This window comes from Gossypium hirsutum, chromosome A01 (assembly GCF_007990345.1).
Source record: "Gossypium hirsutum isolate 1008001.06 chromosome A01, Gossypium_hirsutum_v2.1, whole genome shotgun sequence".
Classification (NCBI taxonomy): Eukaryota; Viridiplantae; Streptophyta; class Magnoliopsida; order Malvales; family Malvaceae; genus Gossypium; species Gossypium hirsutum.
The window spans coordinates 44,844,780-44,872,593 of NC_053424.1; positions in this window are offsets into that span (position 1 = coordinate 44,844,780).

Consider the following 27,814-nt stretch of genomic DNA (forward strand, 5'->3'; position numbering starts at 1 on the left):
CGTTAAAGAAAAATACAGTGGTAAAATTAAGGGATCTATGTAGGCTTAAGGTATAGAACTATACTTTGTCTATTTGACATTTTTTTAAAATTTTTATATAGATGTAGTCGAAACTCCTCTTGTATCATTTAGTTTTCAACATTAGTGAGTTTCTCCTCCTCTTTCCGTGAATTTTTTTTTCCAACAGAATTTTCAAGTAAAATCCGTATTTTATTTTTCCTTTATTTTTGCTTTGCGGTTATTCTATATTGTCATTATCGACGTTTGATTTTAACAGTTTTATTGTAAATCTTTTTTACCCTTTTTTTTTCCCTCAATTAGTTTCATATATTTATTGCTCTGTATTTCTTTTACTACGCTATTTCTTTATTAATATTTCGTGGTATGAATTTTTTTTCATTAATATTTCTATTTTCCTTTTAGAATTTTACTTTTAGTTTGGAACAAATTTAAGTTATATTTCTCCTCAATTTTCTCTTAAAAATTTTTTAATGCTATTTTTTTATAAATTAATATTTAAGGTATACTTTAAGTTGACTTATATATGTAAATTTTTATATAAAATAGGGTTAAATTAAATTTTAAACCCCTTATGTTATTTTTAATTGATTTATTTTACACACGATTTTAAAATTTATTCCATTGAATACTTGTATCTATTTTCTGTATTTTTCAAATCTGTGCATCAATTTTATTATTATATTCAATTCCTAAAGTGATAATTTAAGTATTTAATTTTTTTAAATTTAATTAAAGTAATTTTAAAAATAAATAAAAATAAAAAATCATTATTATAGTTTTATCTTTTCAAAGGAATGTTTAATATAATATTATTTATTTTCGTTAACTATTATAAGTAATATTAAAATTTATAAACTTTTTTAAAAACATAAATGAAGTGTTTTCAAAAAATAATGTTAAAAATTAGTAACTTTTTTAAAAAAACATTATTAAATTTTTTTATATAATAGTAAAAGATATGCATTAAAACAATTTTGAAGAATCTAAACAAGTTTTAAAAATAATTTAATCTTTTTAGCAGCATAAGTGAATTTAAATTTTAAAATATGTAAATGATATATTTTCAAAATAGATTAATAAAATTAGACTTTAAAAAAAATTAAAAACAGGTTTCTAAAAAATGAAACACAATTGAAAGCACTTTAAAAAATAAAACATTTATTATAAATAAATTTCATAAATAAAAGTAAAAATAAATTTTATAAACATTTTTTCATTTGTGTTTAATCTAGGAAATTTTTTACACCATACATTATTTTTATCAAATAAAATATCGAATTCAAAATATATAAAAAATTATAAAATAATTCGAACTTATTTATATTATTAATCATAGAAGTTATACAAAATTATAAAATAAATTTAATTAATACATATAAAGAAACTTGTACATGCACGAGTAAAAAACTAATTATATTACATATTACTTTCATTTGAGATTTTTTTTTTAAATACAACTAATTAATTATACCAAGACTTCCTATTAAAATCAATTATTATACATTTCAAACTAAGTATTGATTTTTAATTATAAGTTCGATAAATTATATTTTTAAATGCTGAAAATTAAGTATTGATTTTTACTTGAATTTATATAATTAGATAAATTAGTAAATATAAGTATTGAATATATTTTTTTTATAAAAGTAATATTAATTTTGAAAGATTATTTATTGTTAATCTTATATATAATATTTTATTTTTTGAGATAGTTTTGGATAAAAGAAAAATATGATAATTTGAATATTTCATTTTTTAAAAAATTATTTTATTTTATTTTATAAAATAAAATCAACTTAATATTTTCTACATTAAGTGATTAAGTAGTTATCTACCTACTTATCTTATTCAACATTTCTTGAGTTTTATATTAAGTAAAATAAAATAAAATTATCATCAAACACATTTAAAATAAGTAATGACTTATTTGACCTCAAACTTTATAGAAAAAAGTTATTTTAACAATTCATTTAATTTTTCGCCCATTTTAGCCATCAAACATGCGATGTTTATCAAAATTTTTTCAAAATAGATAAAAAAAAATCATTTTAGCCATTCATTTAATTTTTCACCTCTTTCAACCCTTAAACTTGCGGTTTTTGTCAAATCACTCCAAAATAATGAATGGAAAAGTTAACGTTTGTTAACTTTGCTGACACGTGGATGCCACGATAGCAATTAATTAATTTTTTAAATTTTAAAAAATTCATAAAATTGTAAAATTATTTTTAAAATATTAAAAATGTATAAAATTTATAAAAAATATATTTTTAAATTTTTTAAATTTTTTAAAAAATGAATTAATTGCTAACGTGACATACACATAAACTACCATGTGGATGTCACATCAATAAAGTTAATAGATGTTAACTTTTATATCTATTTTGAGGTAATTTGACAAATAATACAAGTTAAAGGGTTAAAAGAGACGAAAAATTAAATAGAGAGCTAAAATGACTTTTTTGTAAAGTTAGGCCCAAATAAGTCATTATACCTTTAAAATATTAATTGTTAAAATTTTTCATTTTCAATAAAATAAAAAATTTCAACGATTTATCAAATATACTGTCGAAACCATTTTTAAATCGGGTTTTGGAAAATGGTAATCGACTTTAAGAAAAACGAAAATGGGAGTCGCCACCAATCTTTTTAGGTGTGATTGGATCACCTTATAAAATGTTTTGTTTTAAAACATTAATTTTGGTCTATGAAATTAGAAAACAGGTTCGGGAGCCAGTTACATACGAGGAAGAGTTAACACCCTCGTAACGCCCAAAAATTGGTACCTAATTAATTATCAAGTGTCTTTAATGTCGAAAATTCAAAGATCTTAAGATGTAATCCTCTTTAAAATATTTTAATTTTGAAAATTGGGGTTCACTCGTATCAAAGTATTGACACTAAGTTAGCTTTTTAGAAATCTCTATCTCGAAACAACAAAATGCCACATCCAGTAAGTTAGGACATATTGTAACACCCCGTACCCGAGACCGTTGCCGGAGTCGGACACGAGGGGTTCACAAACTAAATTCGCTTACTATCGCAATCCATTTTAAAATTTTCCAGGCAGTTGGCTAACTGCGACACTGTCACTTTAAAAATCATATCTTGAGTTTCACAACTCGAAAATCAGTTTCGTAATTTTTCCCTGAAACTAGACTCATATGGCCATCTACATATTTTTTTCTAGAAATTTTGGTAGGGCCAATTAGTACAGTTTATTAGTCAAAGTCTCCCATGTTACAGGGATCGACTACACTGACCTTTGCGCATTACGACTTGGATATCTCCCTGCACAGAGCTTCAATACTGATGACGTTTGTTTCTATAGAAACTAGACTCAGAGAGAAATCTATACATATATGGCATGACTCCTAATTATCTCTAGTTAATTTATAATGAATTTCCAAAGTCGGAACAGGGAATCCAGAAACCGTTCTGGCCCTGTCTCACAAGAACCTGAATATCTCTTAACATACTATCCATATGATCGTTTCGTTACTTTCCTATGAAAATAGATTCATCAAGGTTCGTTTACATAATTTATTCACTATTTAATTCCAATCCTACTATTTTTAGTGATTTTCCAAATCTACATCACTGCTGCTGCCAGCATCTGCCTTTAAGGTAGACTTTACCTATTTCATAGTTTCCATGATTCAACTAGCCCTTTTAGCATAAATAGCACCAATTATGATAGCGATTAACCATTCCATACCAAAAGATTATAACATTATGCTCAAACATATATAAGCCATTTTCGCATGGCTATACACATTAACCAAATATTCTTCCGCCACTAGTCTATTTTATACATGCCATAAGATAATCCAAAACGTAGCAGTACCAAACAATGGATAGTGATAGTGTGACTAGTTGCTGACGATCCCCGAGCCTGTAGCTTCCAAATGAGATCTATAAAACAGAGGAAACAGAGTAAACGGAGTAAGCATTACAATGCTTAGTAAGTTTTAAGCAGTGTCAACAGATAACAATCAAATTATAACATAGTTGTTCGTATTTTTATTTCACTCTTCCTTCGGGCATACCATCCCTTTACCGAATATGCACATCTCATCATATACAATAGGCAGATAAACTTTCACATAAAAGCGAGCTCATGTGACATAGATATATCGTATGATTTCACATAACCTCTCACACTGATCCGATGTCACATAATCATAGGAATAGTCTCATAGATTGCTCTCGTATGCATCACATAACTACCTTATGATTTAGTGCAAATCAAGCTCACATATAAACTTGGAGTACATACCTGTTTAACCTTTCGCATTGAGTATATTTATAAGCAATTCTTATTACGAAGTCTTACCCGGACATAATCTCCACACGAAGTTATCGGGTCTTACCCGGACAAAATCCCCACACGTAGTCATCGGGTCTTTAGAGCTCGGATATAGTACGAGCACGAAGCTTACGGACATTAATCAGTGATAATATTCTCGCATAAAGCCTGCGGGGTTTTAACCCGGATATAGTACTGACACAAATGCCCTTCGGGACTTATCACATTTATACACTTTCACATCCATCACGTTGGCCACTCGGCCCTGTCACATATATATACACTTCCACATTCATCACATCGGCCATTAGGCCTTATCACATATATACACTTTCACATTCATCACATCGGCCATTAGGCCCTATCACGTATATACACTTTCACATTCATCACATCGGCCATTAGGCCTTATCACATATATATACACTTTCACATTCATCACATCGGCCATTAGGCCCTATCACATATATATACACTTTCACATTCATCACATCGGCTATTAGGCCTTATCACATATATACACTTTCACATTCATCACATTGGCCATTCGGCCTTATCACATATATATACACTTTCACATTTATTCAAATATACTTCACATACCACATATACTATCATTTCATATTCGAATACTCATAAGCTTACAATACCACGATTTAGAATTCAAGTATGGGTTTAATCAATAGCTTATGAGCAACTAAAACAAGTTTTATCCATGTTTACAACAAAATCACATATTCACTACGAGCTGTTTTCCTAAGCAATGGTCACTAAATTATTTATAACCGGAGCTACAAAACTCCAAATCACTTGCCGTTAATTTTTCCTGAATATAGACTCGTATATATTCCATCCATAAAATTTCCAGAATTTTAGGTTTGGCCAATAAATACCAGATTTTTCTTAAAGTTTCCCCTATTTCACTGTTTGACTAATCTGACCACTCTTCACTACGAATCAAATTTCTCATTTTACAGAATTCAAAATGTGTTGTATTTGATTTCATTTGAAACTAGACTCATTAAGGAGTCTAAGCATATAAATTTTATCTTATAACCATTTTTGTACAATTTATAATGATTTTATAAAAACAGAACAGGGGATTTCGGAGTCATTCTGACACCATCTCACACAACTTTAAATATCTCATTATCGGAAATTAATTTTCTTACACGGTTTCTTTTATAAGAAACTAGACTCATTAAGATTTAATTTCATAATTTATTCAGCCTCTAATTCAACTCCAACAATTTATGGTGATTTTCTAAATTCATGTTACTGCTGCTGTCCTAAGCAGGTTTATCACAAATTTACTCTTCTGACATATCCTTTTAGCACTTCATGATATCATATCCATTTGGCGACATATCACATCAATAACTTACCTATACTTCATAATAGCCATTAGGCTATATGCATAAAAATTTACAATAGAGTTATGATTCTTTTAATATGTGCTTAACATATCATACTCAATCACATTATAGGCTTTAATACTTAAAACTTACCTCGATCGCTAATGTACGTCAATTCCAACTATTCGACCAATTTCCCTTTTTCCACGATCCGACTTTGTTTCCTTGAGTTCTTGAGCTAATGAACCAAATTTAAACTTATCACATCACTATTGTGTAAAACCACATTCGATTATATTATAATTCGGTTAGCAAGAAATACACTTATTCCTTATAACATTTAGCTTCGAGATCACCACCTCAATCATCTCAAGTACCAAACATGCATTAATACTCTCTTTAGTACAATTTCGTTACTTTAACTAAATACTAAACATATCCTTTTGCTTATCTATACACATCCGCATTTTAACTCATACCAATCATAACAAATAGCATAATATTTGTTAACATATAAAATTATGGTTGACATTACATCATTTACTTCCACTAACCATTTAAGCATAACCTAAGCGCATACATTGCATTGACAAACCAAACCAAAATATCCAATACATAGTCAAACATATAATTGTTATTTCACTCCTTTTCGAACTAATTTATAAAATGCATTCTCAAAGCCATAGCATATCATACATGAAACTTACCAGAGATGAATTAATCATAAGCTATTTATAGTACCTTAACCAAACACAACAACTAACTTCACACATATTTTATCTATGCAAATACCAAAGCCGAATCAACTAAATATACTTATGAATATATATATATATCATCATCGAAATCACCTAAGCTTAGACATCATTTCTTAATTCCAAGCAAGTTGCCGAATGCAACCTTACTAAATTTTCATGGATTCAAGTCATGGATTCAATATACCATTACCATGAAATCAACAACCAAAATTCATAGACAATTTAGGAAAATCACATTCCAAATCTCAAATTCAAGCAAAGACCATGGCCGAAATGCACATATAACCACATAACAAAAAATATTGAACCTTTGGTTGCCTAACTAGCTTAACATCCATCAAATTTTAAATCAAGAAACTCACCTCATCTATAATCAACCCTCAATACCCTAAAGCATCAAAAACGACATCAAAGAAATACAACCATCCATGGCCGAATGTCATCTTCTTAACTTTACAAAAAAACATTTGCCATGAGCTAGCTTCTATACTTGATGGCCACTCCAAATATACAAAGATTTTCAATGATAGAGCATTAACATACCTTAATCCACTTAAAGGTGACCAAATGCCTTAACTTCAATTTCTTCTTTTCTTTCTTTAGGTACGGCAATGGAGGAAGAAAAAGATGAACCAACTTTGTTTTTATCACCTATTTCTTTTAATATGAGTTCATATTATTTATTCATTTAACATTTAATTTATTAATATAAAAGGCATATATTTTGTATCCCATACTCCTTATTTTATTTTTCCCTAACATAAATCACTAACAAAACATGTTTATGACATGTTTTGCCCATAACATTTTGTCCTCCTTCCTTGTCATGGCCGGCCACTACTAAATTAAGGGGGAAATTGACATGCAAGTCCACCCTTTTATTACATGCACTAATAGATCCTATAGATTAACCTATCACATTTCAAAAGTGTCACACATAAGTCCTATTAGCTGAATTCACATGCAGTCGACTAAATCGAAGCTTAAAACTTTCACACATTCATATTCACATATTTTAGACAATAAATATCATATTCAAATAATTTGGTGACTCGGTTTAGCGGTCCCGAAACCGCTTTCCGACTAGGGTCACTTTAGGGGTGTCACAACTCTTCCCCCTTTAGGGATTTTCGTCCCCGAAAATTTCTACCGATGCATAGTTTAGGATAACATCCTCTTATTGAATTATATCCATATAAACATTAGCTCACCGATAGCAATTGTAATTCATCACTGATTTCGCATCGATCCATAAAAATCATTTTCTTATCTTAAAACAAATACATAAACATTTCTACAAGTATGCACATATATCTCATTTTCTTGATTTCATAAGCAATAATCACTTAATTTAATTCACAAATGCATTTCAAATACATATTAAGCACATATTAACATGTATAATTCACATCATCAACCCACATATTTGTTCATTTAGCACATTCAATCATAGTTAACGTTACCCGTATACAGTCGAATAGGCATAAAGCCTAATATAATACACTGGCATGAGATTTATTCTAGCGCATAACTCGTATATCCAAAATTATCAACATTCATCAAAAATTCTTTCAAACTTTCGAATGTCGAAACTTAATCAAAATAATTTCTTGAACAAGATTAACAAAATAGTGTCCATTCAGCAATAGCACATATAGCTCTTACAATGCCATATCCTAGATATGGTCTTACATATTCTCACATATCGAGCCGATGCCATATCCCAGACATGGTCTTACACACTATCTCAAATCAATGCCTCCGTCCCAAACGAGGTCTTACATGAATTCCACTTCACACACTTAGTGCCCACTGACCGATCTCGCACTCATAGTGCTCGGTTAAAGGAATTCGCACACACACCGTGCCTCCAATTATTCACATACATAGTGCTCTTATTCGTTCGTTAATACACATTGATATGACTTAACCAAGTCTATAAACATCATGTATGTACACTTTTAAACATATCATCTCATTTAAATTTGAATTCGTATAGTAATGAATATTTAAACTTTACTCAAATTACCGGCACGAAGCCTACTAGGCACGAAGGCCCGAATACACGTCACCAGCATGATTGCTCTTCGGGACCTAGCCCGGACATCATTCGAATAACCATGCACATTTAACAATAAATCATGACACATTCGTATTTCATTTTCATTAGCAAAACTCAAACACAAGACACTTATCATTCTTGCAATTTCGGCTCAATAGCCACACACAAAGAGCATGATTTTGATTTGCTTAAAACATGATCTAATCAAATCATAATTTAAGCTCTATTACTCAAGAACTTACCCCTTTCCGTTGTCTGAAATCAACTCGGTAAGGTCGCACCCTTAATATAAATAATTGATAGAAAATATATATATAGTGGGTTCGCACACATAGTGCTTAATAATCAACCACGCACACTTAGTGCCATGTACTTTAAACTCGCACACTTAGTGCCATGCATTTCAAGCCCGCACACTTAGTGCCAATCTCACAACCGTGAACACTTATTGCCCGCACACTTAGTGCCAATCTCACAACCGTGAACACTTATTGCCCGCACACTTAGTGCTGAAAACCAACCACTCTATACGGTTCACTGCCTTTTTACATTCGACAATTTCGTCTCTACATACATATACACATTTAGCAATACACATTAGTATATCATTTACATTACTTGAATACAAACACAACATGCTTATCGACCATTCAACTTCCAGTTCCATAGCCACATACAAAACCACATTTATAGTCATAACACTCCTTCAAAATTGCATCACTTATACCCCTATATTTCAATCCAAATCGAAATTCAAATACGAGTACATGATACGTACCTGATCAACTTAATAATTTAGGCATATCTAAGTGAAGTTATATCGCAAATTCTCATAGTCAGAAACTTGCTACAGCTCGATCGGGATCAGGATTCATTGCAATACAGCAAACACATTTTAATAGCCAAAAATCATCACACTATCATTTTATCACTTTATGGCATGTATAAATAGACTCACGCGTGCTACGTTAGTCCTAGAATCGACTAAACTGTAACTCTGATACCAATAAAATTGTAACACCCCGTACCCGAGACAGTTGCCGGAGTCGGACACGAGGGGTTCACAAACTAAATTCGCTTACTATCGCAATCCATTTTAAAATTTTCCAGGCAGTTGGCTAACTGCGACACTGTCACCTTAAAAATCATATCTTGAGTTTCACAACTCGAAAATCAGTTTCGTAATTTTTCCCTGAAACTAGACTCATATGCCCATCTAAATATTTTTTTCTAGAAATTTTGGTCGGGCCAATTAGTACAGTTTATTAGTCAAATTCTCCCATGTTACAGGGATCGACTACACTGACCTTTGCGCATTACGACTTGGATATCTCCCTGCACAGAGCTTCAATACTGATGACGTTTGTTTCTATCGAAACTAGACTCAGAGAGGAATCTATACATATATGGCATGACTTCTAATTATCTCTGGTTAATTTATAATGAATTTCCAAAGTCGGAACAGGGAATCCAGAAACCGTTCTGGTCCTGTCTCACAAGAACCTGAATATCTCTTAACATACTATCCATATAATCGTTTCGTTACTTTCCTATGAAAATAGATTCATCAAGGTTCGTTTATATAATTTATTCACTATTTAATTCCAATCCTAATATTTTTAGTGATTTTCCAAATCTACATCACTGCTGCTGCCAGCATCTGCCTTTAAGGTAGACTTTACCTATTTCATAGTTTCCATGATTCAACTAGCCCTTTTAGCATAAATAGCACCAATTATGATAGCGATTAACCATTCCATACCAAAAGATTATAACATTATGCTCAAACATATATAAGCCATTTTCGCATGGCTATACACATTAACCAAAATATTCTTCCGCCACTAGTCTATTTTATACATGCCATAAGATAATCCAAAACGTAGCAGTACCAAACAATGGATAGTGATAGTGTGACTAGTTGCTGACGATCCCCGAGCCTGTAGCTTCCAAATGAGATCTATAAAACAGAGGAAACAGAGTAAACGGAGTAAGCATTACAATGCTTAGTAAGTTTTAAGCAGTGTCAACAGATAACAATCAAATTATAACATAGTTGTTCGTATTTTTATTTCACTCTTCCTTCGGGCATACCATCCCTTTATCGAATATGCACATCTCATCATATACAATAGGCAGATAAACTTTCACATAAAAGCGAGCTCATGTGACATAGATATATCGTATGATTTCACATAACCTCTCACACTGATCCGATGTCACATAATCATAGGAATAGTCTCATAGATTGCTCTCGTATGCATCACATAACTACCTTATGATTTAGTGCAAATCAAGCTCACATATAAACTTGGAGTACATATCTGTTTAACCTTTCGCATTGAGTATATTTATAAGCAATTCTTATTACGAAGTCTTACCCGGACATAATCTCCACACGAAGTTATCGGGTCTTACCCGGACAAAATCCCCACACGTAGTCATCGGGTCTTTAGAGCTCGGATATAGCACGAGCACGAAGCTTACGGACATTAATCAGTGATAATATTCTCACATAAAGCCTGCGGGGTTTTAACCCGGATATAGTACTGACACAAATGCCCTTCGGGACTTATCACATTTATACACTTTCACATCCATCACGTTGGCCACTCGGCCCTGTCACATATATATACACTTCCACATTCATCACATCGGCCATTAGTCCTTATCACATATATACACTTTCACATTCATCACATCGGCCATTAGGCCCTATCACGTATATACACTTTCACATTCATCACATCGGCCATTAGGCCTTATCACATATATATACACTTTCACATTCATCACATCGGCCATTAGGCCCTATCACATATATATACACTTTCACATTCATCACATCGGCTATTAGGCCTTATCACATATATACACTTTCACATTCATCACATTGGCCATTCGGCCTTATCACATATATATACACTTTCACATTTATTCAAATATACTTCACATACCACATATACTATCATTTCATATTCGAATACTCATAAGCTTACAATACCACGATTTAGAATTCAAGTATGGGTTTAATCAATAGCTTATGAGCAACTAAAACAAGTTTTATCCATGTTTACAACAAAATCACATATTCACTACGAGCTGTTTTCCTGAGCAATGGTCACTAAATTACTTATAACCGGAGCTACAAAACTCCGAATCACTTGCCGTTAATTTTTCCTGAATATAGACTCGTATATATTCCATCCATAAAATTTCCAGAATTTTAGGTTTGGCCAATCAATACCAGATTTTTCTTAAATTTTCCCCTGTTTCACTGTTTGACTAATCTGACCACTCTTCACTACGAATCAAATTTCTCATTTTACAGAATTCAAAATGTGTTCTAGTTGATTTCATTTGAAACTAGACTCATTAAGGAGTCTAAGCATATAAATTTTATCTTATAACCATTTTTGTACAATTTATAATGATTTTCTAAAAACAGAACAGGGGATTTCGGAGTCATTCTAACACCGTCTCACACAACTTTAAATATCTCATTATCGGAAATTAATTTTCTTACACGGTTTCTTTTATAAGAAACTAGACTCATTAAGCTTTAATTTCATAATTTATTCAGCCTCTAATTCAACTCCAACAATTTATGGTGATTTTCTAAATTCATGTTACTGCTGCTGTCCTAAGCAGGTTTATCACAAATTTACTCTTCTGACATATCCTTTTAGCACTTCATGATATCATATCCATTTGGCAACATATCACATCAATAACTTACCTATACTTCATAATAGCCATTAGGCTATATGCATAAAAATTTACAATAGAGTTATGATTCTTTTAATATGTGCTTAACATATCATACTCAATCACATTATAGGCTTTAATACTTAAAACTTACCTCGATCGCTAATGTACGCAATTCCAACTATTCGACCAATTTCCCTTTTTCCACGATCCGACTTTGTTTCCTTGAGTTCTTGAGCTAATGAACCAAATTTAAACTTATCACATCACTATTGTGTAAAACCACATTCGATTATATTATAATTCGGTTAGCAAGAAATACACTTATTCCTTATAACATTTAGCTTCGAGATCACCACCTCAATCATCTCAAGTACCAAACATGCATTAATACTCTCTTTAGTACAATTTCGTTACTTTAACTAAATACTAAACATATCCTTTTGCTTATTTATACACATCCGCATTTTAACTCATACCAATCATAACAAATAGCATAATATTTGTTAACATATAAAATTACGGTTGACATTACATCATTTACTTCCACTAACCATTTAAGCATAACCTAAGCGCATACATTGCATTGACAAACCAAACCAAAATATCCAATACATAGTCAAACATATAATTGTTATTTCACTCCTTTTCGAACTAATTTATAAAATGCATTCTCAAAGCCATAGCATATCATACATGAAACTTACCAGAGATGAATTAATCATAAGCTATTTATAGTACCTTAACCAAACACAACAACTAACTTCACACATATTTTATCTATGCAAATACCAAAGCCGAATCAACTAAATATACTTATGAATATATATATATCATCATCGAAATCACCTAAGCTTAGACATCATTTCTTAATTCCAAGCAAGTTGCCGAATGCAACCTTACTAAATTTTCATGGATTCAAGTCATGGATTCAATATACCATTACCATGAAATCAACAACCAAAAATTCATAGACAATTTAGGAAAATCACATTCCAAATCTCAAATTCAAGCAAAGACCATGGCCGAAATGCACATATAACCACATAACAAAAAATATTGAACCTTTGGTTGCCTAACTAGCTTAACATCCATCAAATTTTAAATCAAGAAACTCACCTCATCTATAATCAGCCCTCAATACCCTAAAGCATCAAAAACGACATCAAAGAAATACAACCATCCATGGCCGAATGTCATCTTCTTAACTTTACAAAAAAACATTTGCCATGAGCTAGCTTCTATACTTGATGGCCACTCCAAATATACAAAGATTTTCAATGATAGAGCATTAACATACCTTAATCCACTTAAAGGTGACCAAATGCCTTAACTTCAATTTCTTCTTTTCTTTCTTTAGGTACGGCAATGGAGGAAGAAAAAGATGAACCAACTTTGTTTTTATCACCTATTTCTTTTAATATGAGTTCATATTATTTATTCATTTAACATTTAATTTATTAATATAAAAGGCATATATTTTGTATCCCATACTCCTTATTTTATTTTTCCCTAACATAAATCACTAACAAAACATGTTTATGACATGTTTTGCCCATAACATTTTGTCCTCCTTCCTTGTCATGGCCGGCCACTACTAAATTAAGGGGGAAATTGACATGCAAGTCCACCCTTTTATTACATGCACTAATAGATCCTATAGATTAACCTATCACATTTCAAAAGTGTCACACATAAGTCCTATTAGCTGAATTCACATGCAGTCGACTAAATCGAAGCTTAAAACTTTCACACATTCATATTCACATATTTTAGACAATAAATATCATATTAAAATAATTTGGTGACTCGGTTTAGCGGTCCCGAAACCGCTTTCCGACTAGGGTCACTTTAGGGGTGTCACACATATTGCTTTGTAATTCCAAGACAGTTGCTCACATTTTGAAAACCTTTAAAAACTTAGAAGGGTACTTGATTATTCAAACTCAACGAGAAAAGTTGCAACCCAATAAGTTAGGGCGCTACTTTCTCGAAATTTCCAAACACCAGGCATTGCCTTTATATTTTTTGAAAACTTTGGAGTCTTGTTTTTTTTTTTTAAAATGATACGTGGGGAATTGTTTTGCATTAGAAATCATACATAGTAACATATTATTGTAGTAGGTAAATAATACATACCTTTACACAAAATGATGGCAATAATATAAAGATCGTGCATTAGATACATACATATAAAAATAATATACATATATAGCAAATATTAACAATATGCATACAAAGATATATATAGCATGTATTGAGAATGAATAAACAAAACATACAAACATACGAAGTAATAATTAAATAATGCATGATATACAAAAAAAGTAATAATTAAATAATGCATGATATACAAAAAAGAGTAATACAATATCAATGTACATATTCATGAAATGTAATATCAAATAATAAATATATAATAACATATAACACATGATATATGCAATATATAAAAAAATGGAATGAGTTATTGTTAACAAAATATACATATAACACAAATAAAGACATAATATTTAATAATAATTTTAAAATAGTATTTGCTATACAATATATAGAACATAATAACAAAATATTTATAAAAGAATAATAATTATATATAAAATATATGGGGTTTAAAAAATATATAAAATAAAAGTATGTAAAAGAATTTATAAAATAACACATAATATAAAAATATCATTTTAAAGTAAAATAATACATAATAAATAATTAATTAATAATTTAATATGTGTATAACATGAGTTAAAAATATAATTTAATTTACAAATTTACAAATTTTAAATAATATAATGAATAATATAAACATAAATAATGTAATAGATAATATATGATATACATAACATATATAAAAAAATGATAAGTAATATAGAATAAAAATAAAAATATAATAAATGTTATATAATAAAATATAATTTAAATATATAGAAAATAAGAAATATAATAGATATAATATAAAATAATTAAGTTTATATGTAAAAACAATATATATAAATAATTAATAAATATATAATACAAGTAAAAATATAATAATAATATAAAAAATAATGATGTAAAATAATAATAATAATTTGTGAAAAATAATAGACAATAAATAATATTAATATATATAATAAAATAATCTTACAATATATAATATAAAAGCAAGGTTAAAAATAAAAACAAATAACAATATATGAAATATGAAATATATATAATAATAATAATAAATAAATATGTAGGGCTAAATTTAAAGTTCAGTAAAATTACTGGGTGAATTCAAAAGAAATAAAACTGAATTTAGGTCCCAATTAAAACGCGCGTAAAACAAAAGGGACTCATTGGGCAAATTGCCCTATTCCCAAAATGGCGCCGTTTCCCAGAATGTGATTTAATAACCGTTGGGACTAAATTGAAACAATTGTAAAATATTAGGGCTAAATTAAAAATAGAATAAAACGTAATTATAAATTAAAAGAGGTGGAAGGACCGATTGGGTAATTAACCCAATTCTAAAAAACACGCGGATCCTCCCCTAGTAATCGGGTCAATACGCGGATCCTATGGCTTAATACGACACTGTTTTGAGCTTATTAAGTTAAGCAAAAACGATGTCGTTTCAAAGAGGCTATATAATCCAATTTCGTAGCTTAAAAAATCATTTTAACACCGGCCTAAAAAAAAGTCCTGAAATGCTCTGCAGAAGGGAAGAGAGAGGTCCCCGGCCCTGGCCTCCGGCCACGGTGCAGTGCTTGCACACGCGCCTCACGCGCCGTCGTACACAGTGGTCTGAAGGCTTAAAAACCTTCGTCCTTCCACAGGTAACCTCTTTTCCCTTAGATCCTTACTCGTATATGCTAGAACAGTTCATATATGTTCAAAATAAAGCACGAGATATGCGATTAAATCACCTTTTGAGAGACTGTTGGTATTTTTTGAATGAATATCTGTGAGTATCTTTTTATTCTGTAAAAAAAAAAAGGGGCCCTTTACACTGTTTTGATTCGGGCTTTTATAGCCACTGTTGCTATTACATTTTTGGAAAGAAACCTTTTTATTTTCTTCCATATTTGTTTTGTTTGCTGCTATGTTTCTTTCCTTCTTTTGCAGGTATCATCGAGGAATACGGAAATGACTGTGCTGGTGTGGATTCGCAGTGTTGGTGAGGCACTGATTACGGAGGCAGAGCCTTGAGTGATGGCCTCGATTGGGGAGCTAGACAGACGCTCCCTGAACCTTCCAGAACCTGTTGCGGCGCGGGGGGAAAGAGCTAGGGTTGAAAACCCTAGCTGATAATTTTAGGTTTTTGGGCCTCTGTTGTTTGGGTCTAGTTTAGGTCTGAGCTTCGGGTGTATTTGGGTTAAGGTTGTAAGTGGGTCCACCGGGTAGCTTTAAGCCTACTAGGTGGTATCCGGGTAAATGGGTCTGAGATGTTTGATTTTGGGCCCACTGTTTGGGCTTTGTAACACGGACTGTTTATTTTTGAATGGACTTTTAAAATAAATAAATATTTATTTTTTGTTTCTGTTTTATTTATTTAGTTAAGGACCTGGTCAAATTTGGGCTATTACATATACCTTAAATTATGTTAACTAGTTCGCATATAATTTTCATAATGTTACTCAATTCTAAACTCAAAATCTCATAATTGTAGCATTCGTCAACCCAACCAAAAATTCATTTGAAATAATTTATAAAAAGCGTAAACTACTAAAACAGTCATTTTTTGTTTAGCTTGGGTTATATTTCAGTGACTTATGTTTAAAATGTTACATTTTAGTCACTTACGTTAACATGTTGTAACATTTTAGTCACTGAGCTATTAATTGTTGTTAATGGTATAACGGTAAACTGATGTGGCACGTTAAATCATCATTCCAATAAAAAATAGGTTAAATTATACAATTAGTCCCCATATTTTTTCATTTTGAGCATTTTAAATTTTTTCTTTTATGTTCTTTTAACTTTCCTTTTTTTATTTTTTTTTCATTCTCGTATGTTTCTCCCTCTATTTTCCTCCCTTCTTCATCTCTTTTAACGCAATTTTTCTATGTTTTCCATTTGTTAAAACTTTTTTATGTTTATGAAAAAAGAAAAGGTGAAAGCTAAAACCAAAATAAAACTTGTTTCACATATTCTCACCCCAAAATTACAAACTATCATCATCCATCATTGCTTTAATGAACCGATTTAGATCTCTCAAAGACCTCGCCAGACATGACTTATGGTAGCCCACCCTAACAAAGTTTCCCATACCTGTTCCCTCAACCTCCTAACCAACCCCCATGACCACCTGTAACAACCCGTTTTTAGTTAAATAGGAATAGTGGTTTCGGGACCACAAATTCGAAGTCAGAATAATTATTTTATTATTTTAATGTTTACAGTATGCTTGAATGATTGTTTGAAAGTTTCGTTTAGCAATTTTATTGTTTGATTAGTCAATTTGATAAAAAGAACTAAATCCCGTAAAGTGCAAATTGTTCTAATAGCTAAAGGTGTCAAATAGCTATAGAACCTTAAAGTAAAGGTCCTTAAGTAGTAATTAGACCATTATAATGGTAAGTGGACAATATTGGTCATTAAATGGATGATTTAAATGGTTTTATAATAAGGTTAATATAGTAATATGTAAATATAAGTTAATTTAATAAAAAAAACATAAAAATGTGTTTTCAATAATTTTTCTTAACCATAGATAGCAAAGAAGAAAGCCATTATAGGGCTTTAAACATTCGGCCATTTCATTGCTCAATTTGTAAGTAATTTTGACTCCGTTTTTAATGATTTCTATATTTTTGTAATCGTTGCAACTAGTTCTAGCTAGCCTAGGGACTATTTTGCAAAACTGTTAAAGATTTTAAAAGTTTCCATTGATGAAAATATGTGTTCTTTGATGTTTGATGATGAAATATGAAATCTTGTTGCTAGATTTACATATTTTGTAAAGTGATTTTGAGTAAAAATGCAAAACAGGGATTTATTTTTGAAAATGTGAAAATGTGTGGTTAAATGTGTAAAAAGTTGATAAATGTGGGCTACTAGGGGCATTATAGTAATTCGACTATCATGGGTATTAAAGAAATTTCATGAATTTGTGATATTGTGTAATAAGGACTAAATTGTAAAAGTGGTGAAATTCTAGGGGTAAAAGTGTAAATATGCTTAAATGTGTGTTTTGGATTAAATTGAATAGAGAGATTATTAAATAAGTTAATTTTGAATATATTTAGATCAAAAAAAGTGGAATTCAAATCTAGATTGGGGGAAAACTAAAGTTATCGACTAATCGACTCATTCTGTGATTTTCACATCCAAGGTAAGTTTGTATGTGATAAATTTCATTATAAGTGTATTTTAAATGCTTTGATATTGTATAAGTTGTGAATACGAGGCTTCGAATAAGTTCGACAATGACTCGACAGTAATTCAACATTCAAAATCCCAGTTGAACCTTAGGAATAGTTTAGGATACTAGTGACATGCCATTAAGGGATACATTGAGTTGGCTTCGGGCCATGATATTAGCACTTTGGGTGCGAGTTGTACCGATTTGGCTTCGGGCAGTGAATATCAACGGATTTGGATTCGGCCATGATATCAGTACTTCGAATATAAGTTGCCTTGATTTGGCTTAAGGCCATGGTATAGGTACTTAGTGTGCAAGACTCCTGAGTATCCGTTCTATTTTGAATGGTTCAACGTATAAATGAATGATGTGGTTAAGAATGAGATTGGTATGAGATGGTACAAGTATGTGCATAAACCATATTAGCTTTGAATTGAAGAAATGGTGAAGAAAGTATATAGTTTTGTGAATGAGTAATTGAAATGTTTGTTAGTTGATGTGAATTCATGCATCTATAATCAATTGTTGAATTATGTGGTTATGATTATATTGAGTTTATTTCATACGAGCTTACTAAGCTTTATAGATTACATCGTTTATTTTTCTATGTTTTATAGTGAATTTAAAGCTAGCTCAGATTCGGGGACTGTCAGAGATTTCGTCACACTATCCTACAAACGATTTGGTATCTTTAAGCTTTTGTTTTGAGTATATGGCATGTATAGGGACTTGGCTCATGTTGGTTATGTTTTGGTAATGATTTTGGCCATTTGAAATGGCTTGTAAATGTATATGTCTTGGTTTGTATATAATAGCCATGAGAGTTGGCTTATTTTGAGTTAATTTGTTTGTGTATATGTGTGTGTGCATATAGTTTATGACATGTAAATTGGGGTTGGTTTTGGTGATGCTTATTAATAGTTGGTATTATGGAAGTTGAATGTTGATATTGGTGATGTTATTTTTTTGTGAATCAAGGTAAAGAATGTATGCTTTAAGTAGCCATATTGATGATCTAGGTTTATGAGATTTTGGGTATAAATGGATTGGTCTATTTTGCAACTTATGTGTATTGAGAAATGTGGTATAGAATATGCATAAATTAGGTTTGAATTAGATGGTTTAAATGCTTATTTATGCCTTGTGTTGGTGCCTTTGAATTATGGAGTAGGTACATGGAAGTTTGGGTAGCAAAAAGGCTTGGTAAATAGCCTATTTTTGTCCACAAGGGCAGAGACAGAGGTATGTTTCTCGGCCGTGTGTGACACACGGTTATGTTACACGACCGTGTATCCTCTGGTGTTGAAATTAAAATCAAGTCAGCATGGTCCACACGGCCTCACACACAGGCGTGTGACTTGGTCGTATGGCATAAGTCAGTATATGTAACATCCCACACCCGTACCCTACACCGAGGCAGTATAAGAAGTGTTACCTAACTCGATCACATACATTCACACATTTCTTAGTCATCAAAATTTGGTCAAATTTAAAACTTTTCCACTCTAAATTGAAAACTCCATAATAAAGGCCTACTAGGCTCTAAACGTTCATTTAAAACCATTCGGGAATGATTCGGGTCTTACCACGAACCCTAAAAAATGTTACTAGCCACAGGGGCACACACCCATGTGGGAGGGGCAACACGCCCGTGTGACCAATTCGAGATGGTCGTGCTATTAGCCCGTGTGACTCACACGGCCTAAGAAATATAGAGACACGCCCGTGTCCCTCACACATGTGGAATTAATTCTAAATTCACACCTTCAAGGGTTTTCACATGGCCTGGCACACGCCCGTGTCCCTGACTCGTGTCCTTCACACGGCCATGACACGCCCGCGTCCTAGCCCGTGTGCAAAAACCTGGACATTTTGCTTCTGACATCAGCAATTCTTAATGGTCACACGACCAAGGCACACGCCCGTGTGCTAGGCCGTGCTTTTCATACGACTGATGCACACGGCTGTATCTCTGCCTGTGCATTTACTACCATGCATATTGACTAGTAAATTTTACGTGCGGGGGACACACGGCCGGATCACAAGCCTATGTGGCAGACCGTGTGTATCACACGGCCTAGACACACGCCCTTGTGCCTACCCGTGTAGAAAAAATAAGGCTATTTACCAAGCCTCTTTGCCACCCTTATTTACATAACCTGCATAGAATCAATCTATACCAAAACAAGGGCACATCACATAGCCAAACTAACCACGATGGACAACATTTTATTTATGCATTTTACTCATCCATGAAAATAATATCTTTTATATAAATATCAAAATGAGCATTGACCATTATCCATGGCCTTATACAAAATAAATATATTTATCCCAAGCCAATACATTTGGCTATTTCTCAATGACACAAAACATTAAATTCTAGCCCCATACATGCCATACACAAAAACAAGAAATTTAACTATACCGAGTGCTTCGAATGATAGTGTGATTGTGGCCTCCGACGTTTGTTGATCGTCGAGCTATTTAGGCAACACTATAAGAAAATAGAGAAGAGAGGGAGTAAGCATAAAGCTTAATAAGAAGTATGCAAACACATAGCAACAACTATACCATTCATCAACATGCTCTTGATATAAATATGCATAAACACAACTTACTCATCACAATCCAATACTCATCATATAATATATATTGAACTCACGTCTCACATAGAATGAATGGGTACCTGTATCACTTACAACACAATTATACTTTTCTCTTGATTTTAAACCATAAATCTCGCTGTTGAACCATTCAGAACATTACCGTATATTCAATGAGCCTCAGCATGGGGTAGGATGTTGATGCCAGTCCCGGACATGGTCTTACACTAGCTCAACTTGTAGTCGATGCATGTCCCAAATATGTCTTACACTGGCTTACATCTCAAGGCTAATGCATATCCCAGACATGTCTTACACTAGCTCTCATCTCAATAATGATGCCATGTCCCAGACATGGTCTTGCATTGGCTCTCGTAATATGGTCAATGCATGTCACAGACATGTCTTACACTAGCTCACAATAACCCATACGTCATGGCATGAATATCCGATTTATTTCTTATGGTTCAAACGGGAACTCCACTATCTAAATTATCATCATGCATTCTCATTTCCAAAATCAAGTAATTCATGCTAAATTAACTCATCACATATAATGACAATGTCGTTGTATTATTTGCATACAACTTACCTCGGTTACAAAATATGGTGTCTAGTCGGTCTAATCAATTTGGTTAGCCTTCCCTAGGTCTAAGTTTGGAGTTTGAATTTCTTGATCTATAATAATAAAATTTCACAAATTTAATCACTTTACCGATCTAGGCACTCAATAATCTATACTTGGGCAAAATGACCATTTTGCCCCTATACTTTTACAAAATAACCATTTTACCCCTAGGTCCGAAAATCGATTTTTATCGACTTTCCTCATATCAAAAGCCTAGCCAAACCCCTTTTTCTCTTATAGCAAATCCAAAATTTCCACTATCTCACATATTTATTATCAAATTCTCAACTTATGCAAAATAGTCCTTATTAGGGTTTTCATGAGAAATCCCTTCACAAAAGTTGTTTATTACACATCTAATACTCATATTCTTTCATAAAATTTTAGAAAACTACACACGTGCTTTCATGGAAAAACCCTAAACTCTCAACCATTTTTCAAAATAGCCCCCTTAATAGAAAACTTATGCTTCAAGGGGTCCAAAAATGTAAAAATCATCAACAAAGAGTATGTAAATCATTTGCTTACAAGAGGAACTAGTTGCTGAAATTTTTGAAGCTCAAAACCCTTAAAAATGGCTGAAAAATTGGTGGTAGTGAAGAAGATTGTAACAGCTCGATTTAGGGCCTAGTCAGATTAGTGGCATCGGGACCATAAATTTGATGTCAAAAAATTTATTTTATTATTATTTTGATGTATTTGCATGTTTTTAAGAGTACGTGAAAAAAATTTGGCGAGTTAATTTTAGCGTTTGGAACCTAATTTAGAAAAATGACTAAATCGCATAAAGTGCAAAAGTCTTAAATTGATAGCTAAGGGTGTTAAATTGCCATGAAACCTAAATAAGGGGTCTTTAAAGGCCAAATAGACTTTAGAAAGGATGCTAGCCGGCCATAGGGGACATAAGAAAGAGAAATTGTCAAAATTAGGTGGGTGGTGACCAATTTTTACTAAAATAGAAATAAAATAAGAGAAAGATGATATCACTTTCTCATCTTCTTCTCTACCACCGAAATTTTTAGCAAAACAAGGGTTTTAGAGCTTAAAAATTTTAGCAACTTTAAGCCTTCACAAGTAAGTGATTTTCCAACCCATTTGTTGAATATTTTAGTACTTTTGAGACCCTTGAAGCTTAAGCTTTCAAATGAGGGTACTTTTTTGCAAAATGATTAAGAGTTTAGGGTTTTGACATTAAAGGATTTGTAATGTTTGCTGAGTTTTTATGGAAGAAAATGAGTTTTGGGTGTCTTATAAACAACTTTTGTGAAAGGTGTTAGCATGAAAACACCTAAAAGGACTATTTTGCATAAGTTGTAAAATAGATGATAAGTGTGTGAAATAGTAGGAATTTGGAGTTACTATAAGAGTAGAAAGGGTTTGGATAGGCTTAAGGTGTGAAGAAATTTGATAAAAATCAATTTTTGGGCTTAGGGGTAAAATGGTCATTTTGCAAAAGTCTAGGGGCAAATTGGTCATTTTGCCCAACTATGAATTGTAGAGTGCCTAGATTGATAAAGTGACTAAATAAGTGCATTTTTTTTATTATAGATCAAGAAATACCGAATCCAAATCTAAACTGGGGGAAACCAAGCAAATCGACTAAATCAACTAGTTGCCATATTTTGTAATCCGATGTAAGTTATATGTAAATAATACAACTACATTGCTAATGTATGTGTTGAGTTGAACTTGAATTTAATATAGCATGAATTGCTTGATTGTGGAATTGAGAAAGAATGATGACAATAGAGATAGCAAAGTTCCCGTTTGAAACTAGGAAATAAATCGTGTAATAGCCCAAAATTGGGTCTAGTTGGAACAGAGGTTTTGGGACCACAAAATCTGAGATAGAAATAATTATTTATGATTATTTTGAGGTCTATGATATGATTGCATGATTGTGTGAAAATTTCGTGAAGAAATTCTATGCATAAAGTGCTCAATTTGAAGTCAGGGACTAAATTGAATAAGTTGCAAAACTTGCATTCTAGAAGTTTCTAGTATGAAATTGCTTTGAAATATTAATTAGGAGGTCTTAAATATAAATTTGACCAATTTCTAAGTGATGGACAAAAATTGGACATCGATGGAATTTTTGAAAGTTTAGTAAGAAAGGGTATTTTGGTCATTTGGTAATTAAAAGAAATAAAAAGGGAAAATAAAGCCAAAATTGACTCATCTTTTTAATGGAGGCCGAAATTAGCATGGGGGAAGCCATGGCTAGGGTTTTCAAGCTTTCCAAGCTCAATAGTAAGTCCGTTCTAACCCTGTTCTTCAAGTTCTTTACGTTTTTGGAATCTCGGTAATTTGTTTAAGCTTATTCTAGCAATAATTTAAGCTAGGGTTCATATTTGGAAAAATAACCATAAGTGAAATGTGTTTATTTTTCTTTTTTATGATAGAATATGAGGTTTTAAATTATATTAGACAACTTGTGCTACTCGGTTTTGAGTGAAAACGAGTAAAAGGGCTTAATCGGTAAAAATACCTAATAGTCATAAGTATATGTTAGAGTGAGAATTTGATGTTTCCATAGAAGGTAAAAGTGATCAGCATGTCATAAAACATAAGAATAAGGGATGAAGTTTAATTCCCGAGCCTAGGGGCAAAAGCGTAAATATGTAAAAGTTTAGGGGTAAAATTGTAATTTTTCCAAAGTTTGAGTTAAGGACTGTTTTGAATAGTAAATTAATTAAATAAGTAAAATATGATGTTTTAGATCTCGGAAAATGAGATTTGAACCTAGAATGAGAGAAAAATCGAAAGTTGGGAAAGTTGGTAAAATGGCCGTTTTAGTATCGAGGTAAGTTCATATGTATAATAAGCATTAATTTATGCATGTTTCAATGTAAATTGATATATTTATTATAATTTCCGAGGTGTTGAAAGTATGTAAGTTGGTATGATAATAATACAGCAATAATGCTATAATTTATATTTGAAAGTTAAATTTAGTGAATTAATTGAATTATGTTAAATTAAATGATTATGGTGCCAAGTTTATGAATTGATTTAAAAATATGTCTATGGTACATGAAGTGCATTGAATTATCATACATAAATGTGATTTCTATGATTATGGATATTATGGTAAATTGTAAGTTCATATGATTTTTAATAAGGCAATGTGTAATTTAATGTTATTGCCTTGATATTAAATGAGATGTAAGTTTATATGTAAGTAATACATCAATATTACTTGTATTATGATATTTTATAATAATATTGGAAATATGTTTGTGGATAATTACTTGATTGGTGAAATTGTTGGAAAAGAGAGGAAATCCCGGTTGAACCTTCTGAAAGATTGGATGATACAGAGAGTATGTAGCTAGGTCACATGTATGGTGCTGAGTGCACATCATGTGTACAAGAGAGCTACAAGACATTATGATGTAGCTAGGTCGCATGGGTGATACTATGTGTACACCATGTAGACAAGAGAGCTACGGGATATATGTAGCTAGGTCGCATGCGTGGTTCCAGGTGAAGGACACCATGTAGACAAGAGAGCTACGAGATAAATTGGCTAGGTCACATGGGTGGTACTGAGTGTTCACCATGTGTACAAGAGAGTCGAACTATATGATGGGTGGAGCTATGTGCTAAAACCACCAAGTATCGAGGATTGATCCGAAGTGTTCAACGGGAGACTCTCTATGTATTGCTTTGTGAGTTTTGTGATGAATAAGTGCAGGAACTTGGTTATGTGAATGATGTGTTCATTAAGTGACCAGGATGTGGTAAGGTTATAAACAAATAAGTTATACATGAGGATGATTTTATGGTGACCTTGTGATCATGGGCCTATACTTGTGATGTATGAAATGTGGTGAAAATGATTTGTGATATGTATGTTAAAATGAGGTTAATACAAAGAAAGTGTGAAAGAGTGAATTAGCAATAAAACTGTTTTGGACAGTAGCAGTGACGTGATTTTTAAAAATCACCAAAAATAGTATAACTCGAATCAAAGACTGAATGGGATATAATATTAAAGCTTAATGAGTCTATTTTCATATAAAAGAAACATAGCAAGAAAAGGAGTTCTATATTTTGAGATATTTATGTTTTTGTGAGACTGGTTCAGAATGATTACGTGATCCCCTATTCTGACTTTGGAAAATCACAAAAATTTGGATAAAAATAATTAGAGGCTTAAACTTATATTTTTAAAATCCATAATGAGTATATTTTCAAGATAAATCAACATGACATTATCCAAGTTCTGTACTGTGAGATAATTAATTTTTAGTGAAGAGAGGTCAGAACCGTCAGAATGTGAAACAGGGGAAATTTTAATGAATAAACTGTACTAATTGGCTAAACCAAAAATTATGAAAATTTTATGGTGGAAAAATATGTGAGTCTAGTTTCAGAAGAAATTTACGGATCTTAATTTGGAGCTTTGTATCTCGAATTATAAATAAGTAAGTGACTATGACTTGTGTGGACAGTTTGATGTGAGCATTTATTAGTAAATTGTGAAATCGTACTTACAAGACTGCTATATACATTAAGGATGTGGAATGGAGAGGAGGAGGAGGAAAATAAATATATGTGGAATACAGGGAAACTATGATATATGAAATATTGATATAATGAAATAAATGATATGTGTTTATAAGAAAACAGAAAGAGAATGATATGTATCATGACATGTATATATATATGACTAGTCTCAATATAATGCTTGTTGAGTATGGAGTTGAATTGAAATGTTTCACACAAACATGTTATTTTGTGCATCTGAATTGTGGTATTTTATAAAGATATGATCTAGTTTTAAATATGAATGCTTGATGATTAAGTTGAAGATATTTGGTAAGATGATAATCTTGGTATAAATGTATAAGTGGTACTATAATAAACAAGGTAAAATGAGTATGAGATACACATGTATGATGACATACAAATGCTATGTTTGTGGTTTAATTGAGAATATTTAATCATTAAATGAATACCATGTTATATGCTTTTGATTTTGTATAAGTGTGTAAGAGATTAAGGTTGACCAAAGCTTGGAAAATAGCCTAAGTATATTCCACACAGGCAGAGACACGACCATGTGTCTCAGCCGTGTATGGAACATGACTTTGGGACACGGGCGTACCGAGCCTTAAAGCATGAAATTTCCAAGATTTTTGTAAGTTCTCGGTTTAGTCCCGAACCCTTTCTAAAGTATGTTTTGGGCTTCGTAGACTCAAATAAGGGACTATGTGTAAGTGAATGAACGTTTTGAAAAATATAATGAAATTTTATGGCCCGTATTTTAGTTTAATGTTTGTATGTTTGTTCGGTAACGCCTCATACCTTATCCCGGCCTCGGGTACGGGTAAGGGGTGTTACAAATCGGATATTCATGCCATGACATATGGGTTATTGTGAGCTAGTGTAAGACATGTCTGGGACATGCATCGACCACATTGTGAGAGCAAGTGTAAGAACATGTCTGGGACATGGCATCGGCATCGAGACAAGTGCTAGTGTAAGACATGTCTGGGACATGTATCGGCCTCGAGACGTAAGCCAGTGTAAGACATGTCTGGGACATGCATCGGCTACACGATGATAGTCAGTGTAAGACCATGTCTGGGACATGGCATCGAATTGAGATATGAGCCAGTGTGAGACCATGTCTGGGACATGGCATCGGTACTTTACTCCACGTTTGAGACTATGGAATATTCGATAGCATTCTGAATGGTTCAACGGTGAAAGTTCTGATTTCTAGTTAATGGGGAAAGTATAACCGTGTTGTGAGTGATACAGGTACCTATTTGGTATGTAAAAATATGAGCCACATTATATGCTATATGATGTGTTGAATATTGATGAGTAAGTTTTGCTTATGCCCACTTGTGCGTTATGATACTTGTTGATGAATGGTAAAGTGTTGTTGTATAATTATTTATATGCAACTTACTAAGTTTTATGCTTACTCCCTCTCCTTTCCTTTTTCTTATAGTGCCGCCTATCTAGCTCAAGGATCAACGAAAGTCAGAGATATCGATCACACTATCAATCGAAGCATTTGGTATA